At 43.4% G+C, this 10,252-nt stretch overlaps 6 pseudogenes; all 6 read right to left on the bottom strand.

Annotated features, from left to right (window-relative positions):
- Positions 1-381: 381 nt before the first annotated feature.
- On the bottom strand, positions 382-645 carry LOC130333798 (U2 spliceosomal RNA; annotated as a pseudogene).
- Positions 646-2,130: 1,485 nt separating this feature from the next.
- On the bottom strand, positions 2,131-2,394 carry LOC130333797 (U2 spliceosomal RNA; annotated as a pseudogene).
- A 1,487-nt stretch (positions 2,395-3,881) lies between these two features.
- Positions 3,882-4,145, bottom strand: LOC130333796 (U2 spliceosomal RNA; annotated as a pseudogene).
- A 1,488-nt stretch (positions 4,146-5,633) lies between these two features.
- On the bottom strand, positions 5,634-5,898 carry LOC130333810 (U2 spliceosomal RNA; annotated as a pseudogene).
- Positions 5,899-7,393: 1,495 nt separating this feature from the next.
- LOC130333794 (U2 spliceosomal RNA) lies at positions 7,394-7,657 on the bottom strand (annotated as a pseudogene).
- Positions 7,658-9,135: 1,478 nt separating this feature from the next.
- LOC130333793 (U2 spliceosomal RNA) lies at positions 9,136-9,399 on the bottom strand (annotated as a pseudogene).
- Between the last annotated feature and the right edge of the window lie 853 nt (positions 9,400-10,252).

Here is a 10,252-nt window from a genome sequence, read left to right as displayed (position 1 = left end):
TTCCCATCCATCAATGGATGGTAAATTTTGTTTTTATCATTCACTGACCACAGAAACCAATGCATGGTCAAGCAACAGCAATGACACACCCTTGTGTATAGGCATGAGACCCTCATGTCATTTAACAGGATTCAGCACCACCCACAAGACAGCTACCTGTCATGTCATGTCAAACCTGCACAGGTGTGCTAGATTATTATTATTTAGTTTTATTTTATTTTTTTACACCAATCAGTGTGCAAACATGGTCATTAAAACGCTAAATGAATAGACGTTCATAAACCAGTCAGTGCAACTCATCATTTTGGTCTCCAATTCTCAAACTCAAATTCTCACCCACGGAGGATTAAATGAGAATCTTTCTTGTTTAACACTGGAATGGGGTGGTGCACTGTTCACTACCCGAAGATACTGCCACATCGGGTCAATGCATAGGGCGACAGAAGCAAGCTTCCAAATCAGCTCCCTTTCTCAAAAATCCATTTAATTTATGGTCCCCAGATAGGGAACGTATGTATCAGTATGTGCTCACAAGTCACCCAAGTGCAAGTATTCACACAAAAAAAAACGTGCCTCAGGATGCGATCTGTCGCAAGATCCTTTCTTTTTTTACACTTGATCTAAGCCAAAAGGCCTAGAGGGGATAACCGGGAAAGGGGTGGACCCAACCATGCCCCCTTCATGAGCACTCACATTACTCATAGGAATGGAAGGAAGGCTGGCAGCCAACCAGCCTCCCATACACTTTCTGGGTGGGTGGCAGTCAGCCACCCATACATACATACAGCACAGGCTAAACCCACATCATCACTTAAAAAAAGGACAGGCGACCATTGCACTCTGATGGAGCATTTAGCAATGCAATCCATAGCCTGGCTTTTGCCTGAACCCCCATCACTCCTCCTCTTGCATATAAGACAATATTTCAGATCTGCATATGAAAACAACACGCCTACCTTTGTTGCACATAGCTGCCTGCCTGTCTCTAGTTACCCCACTGGCTGTAGCTGCGTCCCTTCCGACATGGAATAACACCAACTGTAACGATAAACTGAAAATTAACAGTATAAACCTGCATCATTTTGGACTCTGGTATTTGCTGAATCCGGGTGACCTGACAATCGATGGTGGTGCCGCTGGTGATTCTGGCCTTCTTGGAATCTGTTGGGCCTATGTGTTAGCTCACACATCACTTGGGTATCCATGGTAACTACCACAACATGGTCATCTGCAGTTTACATCTAGCCCGTGGCATTGAATGGCATTTTAAAAGTGCTAAGGGTCCTGGTGCAATAATCCTCCCATGAGGATCAGCCTCAACGGCTTTGTAGATTGCACTCATGTCAGCAACTCCATATACATTTTTTTTTCTTCATGCTTCTTTCTTCATCCTTTTTTCTTTCTGTCATTCAGACTTTCATTCATTCGATCTCTCTCACTCACTTGCTTTAACTCATTTGTTCTCACTCACTCACTCACTCACTCACTCAATCACTCACTCACTCATTCACTCTCACTCACTCTCACTCTCTCACTCACTCGCTCACTAAGTCAGTCTCTCTCTCTCTCTTTTTCTTTTTATATATATTTTTTTCCGTCTTCTTCTTCTTCTTCTTCTTCTTCTTCTTCTTCTTCTTCAGACCCTGTCATAGCACTAATGCCTTTCCAATACCACCAGCAGATGGAGACACTCCATTGCAACATTGGTTGTGAGCAGCAGTTTCTAAAAACAAATGCCTCATGGCGGATTTCCCATCCATCAATGGATGGTAAATTTTGTTTTTATCATTCACTGACCACAGAAACCAATGCATGGTCAAGCAACAGCAATGACACACCCTTGTGTATAGGCATGAGACCCTCATGTCATTTAACAGGATTCAGCACCACCCACAAGACAGCTACCTGTCATGTCATGTCAAACCTGCACAGGTGTGCTAGATTATTATTATTTAGTTTTATTTTATTTTTTTACACCAATCAGTGGGCAAACATGGTCATTAAAACGCTAAATGAATAGACGTTCATAAACCAGTCAGTGCAACTCATCATTTTGGTCTCCAATTCTCAAACTCAAATTCTCACCCACGGAGGATTAAATGAGAATCTTTCTTGTTTAACACTGGAATGGGGTGGTGCACTGTTCACTACCCGAAGATACTGCCACATCGGGTCAATGCATAGGGCGACAGAAGCAAGCTTCCAAATCAGCTCCCTTTCTCAAAAATCCATTTAATTTATGGTCCCCAGATAGGGAACGTATGTATCAGTATGTGCTCACAAGTCACCCAAGTGCAAGTATTCACACAAAAAAAAACGTGCCTCAGGATGCGATCTGTCGCAAGATCCTTTCTTTTTTTACACTTGATCTAAGCCAAAAGGCCTAGAGGGGATAACCGGGAAAGGGGTGGACCCAACCATGTCCCCTTCATGAGCACTCACATTACTCATAGGAATGGAAGGAAGGCTGGCAGCCAACCAGCCTCCCATACACTTTCTGGGTGGGTGGCAGTCAGCCACCCATACATACATACAGCACAGGCTAAACCCACATCATCACTTAAAAAAAGGACAGGCGACCATTGCACTCTGATGGAGCATTTAGCAATGCAATCCATAGCCTGGCTTTTGCCTGAACCCCCATCACTCCTCCTCTTGCATATAAGACAATATTTCAGATCTGCATATGAAAACAACACGCCTACCTTTGTTGCACATAGCTGCCTGCCTGTCTCTAGTTACCCCACTGGCTGTAGCTGCGTCCCTTCCGACATGGAATAACACCAACTGTAACGATAAACTGAAAATTAACAGTATAAACCTGCATCATTTTGGACTCTGGTATTTGCTGAATCCGGGTGACCTGACAATCGATGGTGGTGCCGCTGGTGATTCTGGCCTTCTTGGAATCTGTTGGGCCTATGTGTTAGCTCACACATCACTTGGGTATCCATGGTAACTACCACAACATGGTCATCTGCAGTTTACATCTAGCCCGTGGCATTGAATGGCATTTTAAAAGTGCTAAGGGTCCTGGTGCAATAATCCTCCCATGAGGATCAGCCTCAACGGCTTTGTAGATTGCACTCATGTCAGCAACTCCATATACATTTTTTTTTCTTCATGCTTCTTTCTTCATCCTTTTTTCTTTCTGTCATTCAGACTTTCATTCATTCGATCTCTCTCACTCACTTGCTTTAACTCATTTGTTCTCACTCACTCACTCACTCACTCACTCACTCAATCACTCACTCACTCATTCACTCTCACTCACTCTCACTCTCTCACTCACTCGCTCACTAAGTCAGTCTCTCTCTCTCTCTCTCTTTTTCTTTTTATATATATTTTTTTCCGTCTTCTTCTTCTTCTTCTTCTTCTTCTTCTTCTTCAGACCCTGTCATAGCACTAATGCCTTTCCAATACCACCAGCAGATGGAGACACTCCATTGCAACATTGGTTGTGAGCAGCAGTTTCTAAAAACAAATGCCTCATGGCGGATTTCCCATCCATCAATGGATGGTAAATTTTGTTTTTATCATTCACTGACCACAGAAACCAATGCATGGTCAAGCAACAGCAATGACACACCCTTGTGTATAGGCATGAGACCCTCATGTCATTTAACAGGATTCAGCACCACCCACAAGACAGCTACCTGTCATGTCATGTCAAACCTGCACAGGTGTGCTAGATTATTATTATTTAGTTTTATTTTATTTTTTTACACCAATCAGTGTGCAAACATGGTCCTTAAAACGCTAAATGAATAGACGTTCATAAACCAGTCAGTGCAACTCATCATTTTGGTCTCCAATTCTCAAACTCAAATTCTCACCCACGGAGGATTAAATGAGAATCTTTCTTGTTTAACACTGGAATGGGGTGGTGCACTGTTCACTACCCGAAGATACTGCCACATCGGGTCAATGCATAGGGCGACAGAAGCAAGCTTCCAAATCAGCTCCCTTTCTCAAAAATCCATTTAATTTATGGTCCCCAGATAGGGAACGTATGTATCAGTATGTGCTCACAAGTCACCCAAGTGCAAGTATTCACACAAAAAAAAACGTGCCTCAGGATGCGATCTGTCGCAAGATCCTTTCTTTTTTTACACTTGATCTAAGCCAAAAGGCCTAGAGGGGATAACCGGGAAAGGGGTGGACCCAACCATGTCCCCTTCATGAGCACTCACATTACTCATAGGAATGGAAGGAAGGCTGGCAGCCAACCAGCCTCCCATACACTTTCTGGGTGGGTGGCAGTCAGCCACCCATACATACATACAGCACAGGCTAAACCCACATCATCACTTAAAAAAAGGACAGGCGACCATTGCACTCTGATGGAGCATTTAGCAATGCAATCCATAGCCTGGCTTTTGCCTGAACCCCCATCACTCCTCCTCTTGCATATAAGACAATATTTCAGATCTGCATATGAAAACAACACGCCTACCTTTGTTGCACATAGCTGCCTGCCTGTCTCTAGTTACCCCACTGGCTGTAGCTGCGTCCCTTCCGACATGGAATAACACCAACTGTAACGATAAACTGAAAATTAACAGTATAAACCTGCATCATTTTGGACTCTGGTATTTGCTGAATCCGGGTGACCTGACAATCGATGGTGGTGCCGCTGGTGATTCTGGCCTTCTTGGAATCTGTTGGGCCTATGTGTTAGCTCACACATCACTTGGGTATCCATGGTAACTACCACAACATGGTCATCTGCAGTTTACATCTAGCCCGTGGCATTGAATGGCATTTTAAAAGTGCTAAGGGTCCTGGTGCAATAATCCTCCCATGAGGATCAGCCTCAACGGCTTTGTAGATTGCACTCATGTCAGCAACTCCATATACATTTTTTTTTCTTCATGCTTCTTTCTTCATCCTTTTTTCTTTCTGTCATTCAGACTTTCATTCATTCGATCTCTCTCACTCACTTGCTTTAACTCATTTGTTCTCACTCACTCACTCACTCACTCAATCACTCACTCACTCATTCACTCTCACTCACTCTCACTCTCTCACTCACTCGCTCACTAAGTCAGTCTCTCTCTCTCTCTCTCTTTTTCTTTTTATATATATTTTTTTCCGTCTTCTTCTTCTTCTTCTTCTTCTTCTTCTTCTTCTTCTTCTTCAGACCCTGTCATAGCACTAATGCCTTTCCAATACCACCAGCAGATGGAGACACTCCATTGCAACATTGGTTGTGAGCAGCAGTTTCTAAAAACAAATGCCTCATGGCGGATTTCCCATCCATCAATGGATGGTAAATTTTGTTTTTATCATTCACTGACCACAGAAACCAATGCATGGTCAAGCAACAGCAATGACACACCCTTGTGTATAGGCATGAGACCCTCATGTCAATTAACAGGATTCAGCACCACCCACAAGACAGCTACCTGTCATGTCATGTCAAACCTGCACAGGTGTGCTAGATTATTATTATTTAGTTTTATTTTATTTTTTTACACCAATCAGTGTGCAAACATGGTCATTAAAACGCTAAATGAATAGACGTTCATAAACCAGTCAGTGCAACTCATCATTTTGGTCTCCAATTCTCAAACTCAAATTCTCACCCACGGAGGATTAAATGAGAATCTTTCTTGTTTAACACTGGAATGGGGTGGTGCACTGTTCACTACCCGAAGATACTGCCACATCGGGTCAATGCATAGGGCGACAGAAGCAAGCTTCCAAATCAGCTCCCTTTCTCAAAAATCCATTTAATTTATGGTCCCCAGATAGGGAACGTATGTATCAGTATGTGCTCACAAGTCACCCAAGTGCAAGTATTCACACAAAAAAAAAACGTGCCTCAGGATGCGATCTGTCGCAAGATCCTTTCTTTTTTTACACTTGATCTAAGCCAAAAGGCCTAGAGGGGATAACCGGGAAAGGGGTGGACCCAACCATGTCCCCTTCATGAGCACTCACATTACTCATAGGAATGGAAGGAAGGCTGGCAGCCAACCAGCCTCCCATACACTTTCTGGGTGGGTGGCAGTCAGCCACCCATACATACATACAGCACAGGCTAAACCCACATCATCACTTAAAAAAAGGACAGGCGACCATTGCACTCTGATGGAGCATTTAGCAATGCAATCCATAGCCTGGCTTTTGCCTGAACCCCCATCACTCCTCCTCTTGCATATAAGACAATATTTCAGATCTGCATATGAAAACAACACGCCTACCTTTGTTGCACATAGCTGCCTGCCTGTCTCTAGTTACCCCACTGGCTGTAGCTGCGTCCCTTCCGACATGGAATAACACCAACTGTAACGATAAACTGAAAATTAACAGTATAAACCTGCATCATTTTGGACTCTGGTATTTGCTGAATCCGGGTGACCTGACAATCGATGGTGGTGCCGCTGGTGATTCTGGCCTTCTTGGAATCTGTTGGGCCTATGTGTTAGCTCACACATCACTTGGGTATCCATGGTAACTACCACAACATGGTCATCTGCAGTTTACATCTAGCCCGTGGCATTGAATGGCATTTTAAAAGTGCTAAGGGTCCTGGTGCAATAATCCTCCCATGAGGATCAGCCTCAACGGCTTTGTAGATTGCACTCATGTCAGCAACTCCATATACATTTTTTTTTCTTCATGCTTCTTTCTTCATCCTTTTTTCTTTCTGTCATTCAGACTTTCATTCATTCGATCTCTCTCACTCACTTGCTTTAACTCATTTGTTCTCACTCACTCACTCACTCACTCACTCAATCACTCACTCACTCATTCACTCTCACTCACTCTCACTCTCTCACTCACTCGCTCACTAAGTCAGTCTCTCTCTCTCTCTCTCTTTTTCTTTTTATATATATTTTTTTCCGTCTTCTTCTTCTTCTTCTTCTTCTTCTTCTTCTTCTTCTTCTTCTTCAGACCCTGTCATAGCACTAATGCCTTTCCAATACCACCAGCAGATGGAGACACTCCATTGCAACATTGGTTGTGAGCAGCAGTTTCTAAAAACAAATGCCTCATGGCGGATTTCCCATCCATCAATGGATGGTAAATTTTGTTTTTATCATTCACTGACCACAGAAACCAATGCATGGTCAAGCAACAGCAATGACACACCCTTGTGTATAGGCATGAGACCCTCATGTCATTTAACAGGATTCAGCACCACCCACAAGACAGCTACCTGTCATGTCATGTCAAACCTGCACAGGTGTGCTAGATTATTATTATTTAGTTTTATTTTATTTTTTTACACCAATCAGTGTGCAAACATGGTCATTAAAACGCTAAATGAATAGACGTTCATAAACCAGTCAGTGCAACTCATCATTTTGGTCTCCAATTCTCAAACTCAAATTCTCACCCACGGAGGATTAAATGAGAATCTTTCTTGTTTAACACTGGAATGGGGTGGTGCACTGTTCACTACCCGAAGATACTGCCACATCGGGTCAATGCATAGGGCGACAGAAGCAAGCTTCCAAATCAGCTCCCTTTCTCAAAAATCCATTTAATTTATGGTCCCCAGATAGGGAACGTATGTATCAGTATGTGCTCACAAGTCACCCAAGTGCAAGTATTCACACAAAAAAAAACGTGCCTCAGGATGCGATCTGTCGCAAGATCCTTTCTTTTTTTACACTTGATCTAAGCCAAAAGGCCTAGAGGGGATAACCGGGAAAGGGGTGGACCCAACCATGTCCCCTTCATGAGCACTCACATTACTCATAGGAATGGAAGGAAGGCTGGCAGCCAACCAGCCTCCCATACACTTTCTGGGTGGGTGGCAGTCAGCCACCCATACATACATACAGCACAGGCTAAACCCACATCATCACTTAAAAAAAGGACAGGCGACCATTGCACTCTGATGGAGCATTTAGCAATGCAATCCATAGCCTGGCTTTTGCCTGAACCCCCATCACTCCTCCTCTTGCATATAAGACAATATTTCAGATCTGCATATGAAAACAACACGCCTACCTTTGTTGCACATAGCTGCCTGCCTGTCTCTAGTTACCCCACTGGCTGTAGCTGCGTCCCTTCCGACATGGAATAACACCAACTGTAACGATAAACTGAAAATTAACAGTATAAACCTGCATCATTTTGGACTCTGGTATTTGCTGAATCCGGGTGACCTGACAATCGATGGTGGTGCCGCTGGTGATTCTGGCCTTCTTGGAATCTGTTGGGCCTATGTGTTAGCTCACACATCACTTGGGTATCCATGGTAACTACCACAACATGGTCATCTGCAGTTTACATCTAGCCCGTGGCATTGAATGGCATTTTAAAAGTGCTAAGGGTCCTGGTGCAATAATCCTCCCATGAGGATCAGCCTCAACGGCTTTGTAGATTGCACTCATGTCAGCAACTCCATATACATTTTTTTTTCTTCATGCTTCTTTCTTCATCCTTTTTTCTTTCTGTCATTCAGACTTTCATTCATTCGATCTCTCTCACTCACTTGCTTTAACTCATTTGTTCTCACTCACTCACTCACTCACTCAATCACTCACTCACTCATTCACTCTCACTCACTATCACTCTCTCACTCACTCGCTCACTAAGTCAGTCTCTCTCTCTCTCTTTTTATTTTTATATATATTTTTTTCCGTCTTCTTCTTCTTCTTCTTCTTCTTCTTCTTCTTCTTCAGACCCTGTCATAGCACTAATGCCTTTCCAATACCACCAGCAGATGGAGACACTCCATTGCAACATTGGTTGTGAGCAGCAGTTTCTAAAAACAAATGCCTCATGGCGGATTTCCCATCCATCAATGGATGGTAAATTTTGTTTTTATCATTCACTGACCACAGAAACCAATGCATGGTCAAGCAACAGCAATGACACACCCTTGTGTATAGGCATGAGACCCTCATGTCATTTAACAGGATTCAGCACCACCCACAAGACAGCTACCTGTCATGTCATGTCAAACCTGCACAGGTGTGCTAGATTATTATTATTTAGTTTTATTTTATTTTTTTACACCAATCAGTGTGCAAACATGGTCATTAAAACGCTAAATGAATAGACGTTCATAAACCAGTCAGTGCAACTCATCATTTTGGTCTCCAATTCTCAAACTCAAATTCTCACCCACGGAGGATTAAATGAGAATCTTTCTTGTTTAACACTGGAATGGGGTGGTGCACTGTTCACTACCCGAAGATACTGCCACATCGGGTCAATGCATAGGGCGACAGAAGCAAGCTTCCAAATCAGCTCCCTTTCTCAAAAATCCATTTAATTTATGGTCCCCAGATAGGGAACGTATGTATCAGTATGTGCTCACAAGTCACCCAAGTGCAAGTATTCACACAAAAAAAAACGTGCCTCAGGATGCGATCTGTCGCAAGATCCTTTCTTTTTTTACACTTGATCTAAGCCAAAAGGCCTAGAGGGGATAACCGGGAAAGGGGTGGACCCAACCATGTCCCCTTCATGAGCACTCACATTACTCATAGGAATGGAAGGAAGGCTGGCAGCCAACCAGCCTCCCATACACTTTCTGGGTGGGTGGCAGTCAGCCACCCATACATACATACAGCACAGGCTAAACCCACATCATCACTTAAAAAAAGGACAGGCGACCATTGCACTCTGATGGAGCATTTAGCAATGCAATCCATAGCCTGGCTTTTGCCTGAACCCCCATCACTCCTCCTCTTGCATATAAGACAATATTTCAGATCTGCATATGAAAACAACACGCCTACCTTTGTTGCACATAGCTGCCTGCCTGTCTCTAGTTACCCCACTGGCTGTAGCTGCGTCCCTTCCGACATGGAATAACACCAACTGTAACGATAAACTGAAAATTAACAGTATAAACCTGCATCATTTTGGACTCTGGTATTTGCTGAATCCGGGTGACCTGACAATCGATGGTGGTGCCGCTGGTGATTCTGGCCTTCTTGGAATCTGTTGGGCCTATGTGTTAGCTCACACATCACTTGGGTATCCATGGTAACTACCACAACATGGTCATCTGCAGTTTACATCTAGCCCGTGGCATTGAATGGCATTTTAAAAGTGCTAAGGGTCCTGGTGCAATAATCCTCCCATGAGGATCAGCCTCAACGGCTTTGTAGATTGCACTCATGTCAGCAACTCCATATACATTTTTTTTTCTTCATGCTTCTTTCTTCATCCTTTTTTCTTTCTGTCATTCAGACTTTCATTCATTCGATCTCTCTCACTCACTTGCTTTAACTCATTTGTTCTCACTCACTCACTCACTCACTCAATCACTCACTCA

This window comes from Hyla sarda, unplaced genomic scaffold (genome assembly GCF_029499605.1).
Source record: "Hyla sarda isolate aHylSar1 unplaced genomic scaffold, aHylSar1.hap1 scaffold_416, whole genome shotgun sequence".
Classification (NCBI taxonomy): Eukaryota; Metazoa; Chordata; class Amphibia; order Anura; family Hylidae; genus Hyla; species Hyla sarda.
Note: the sequence above shows the minus strand (reverse complement) of the source record. Positions and strands in the feature narration are given on the sequence as shown.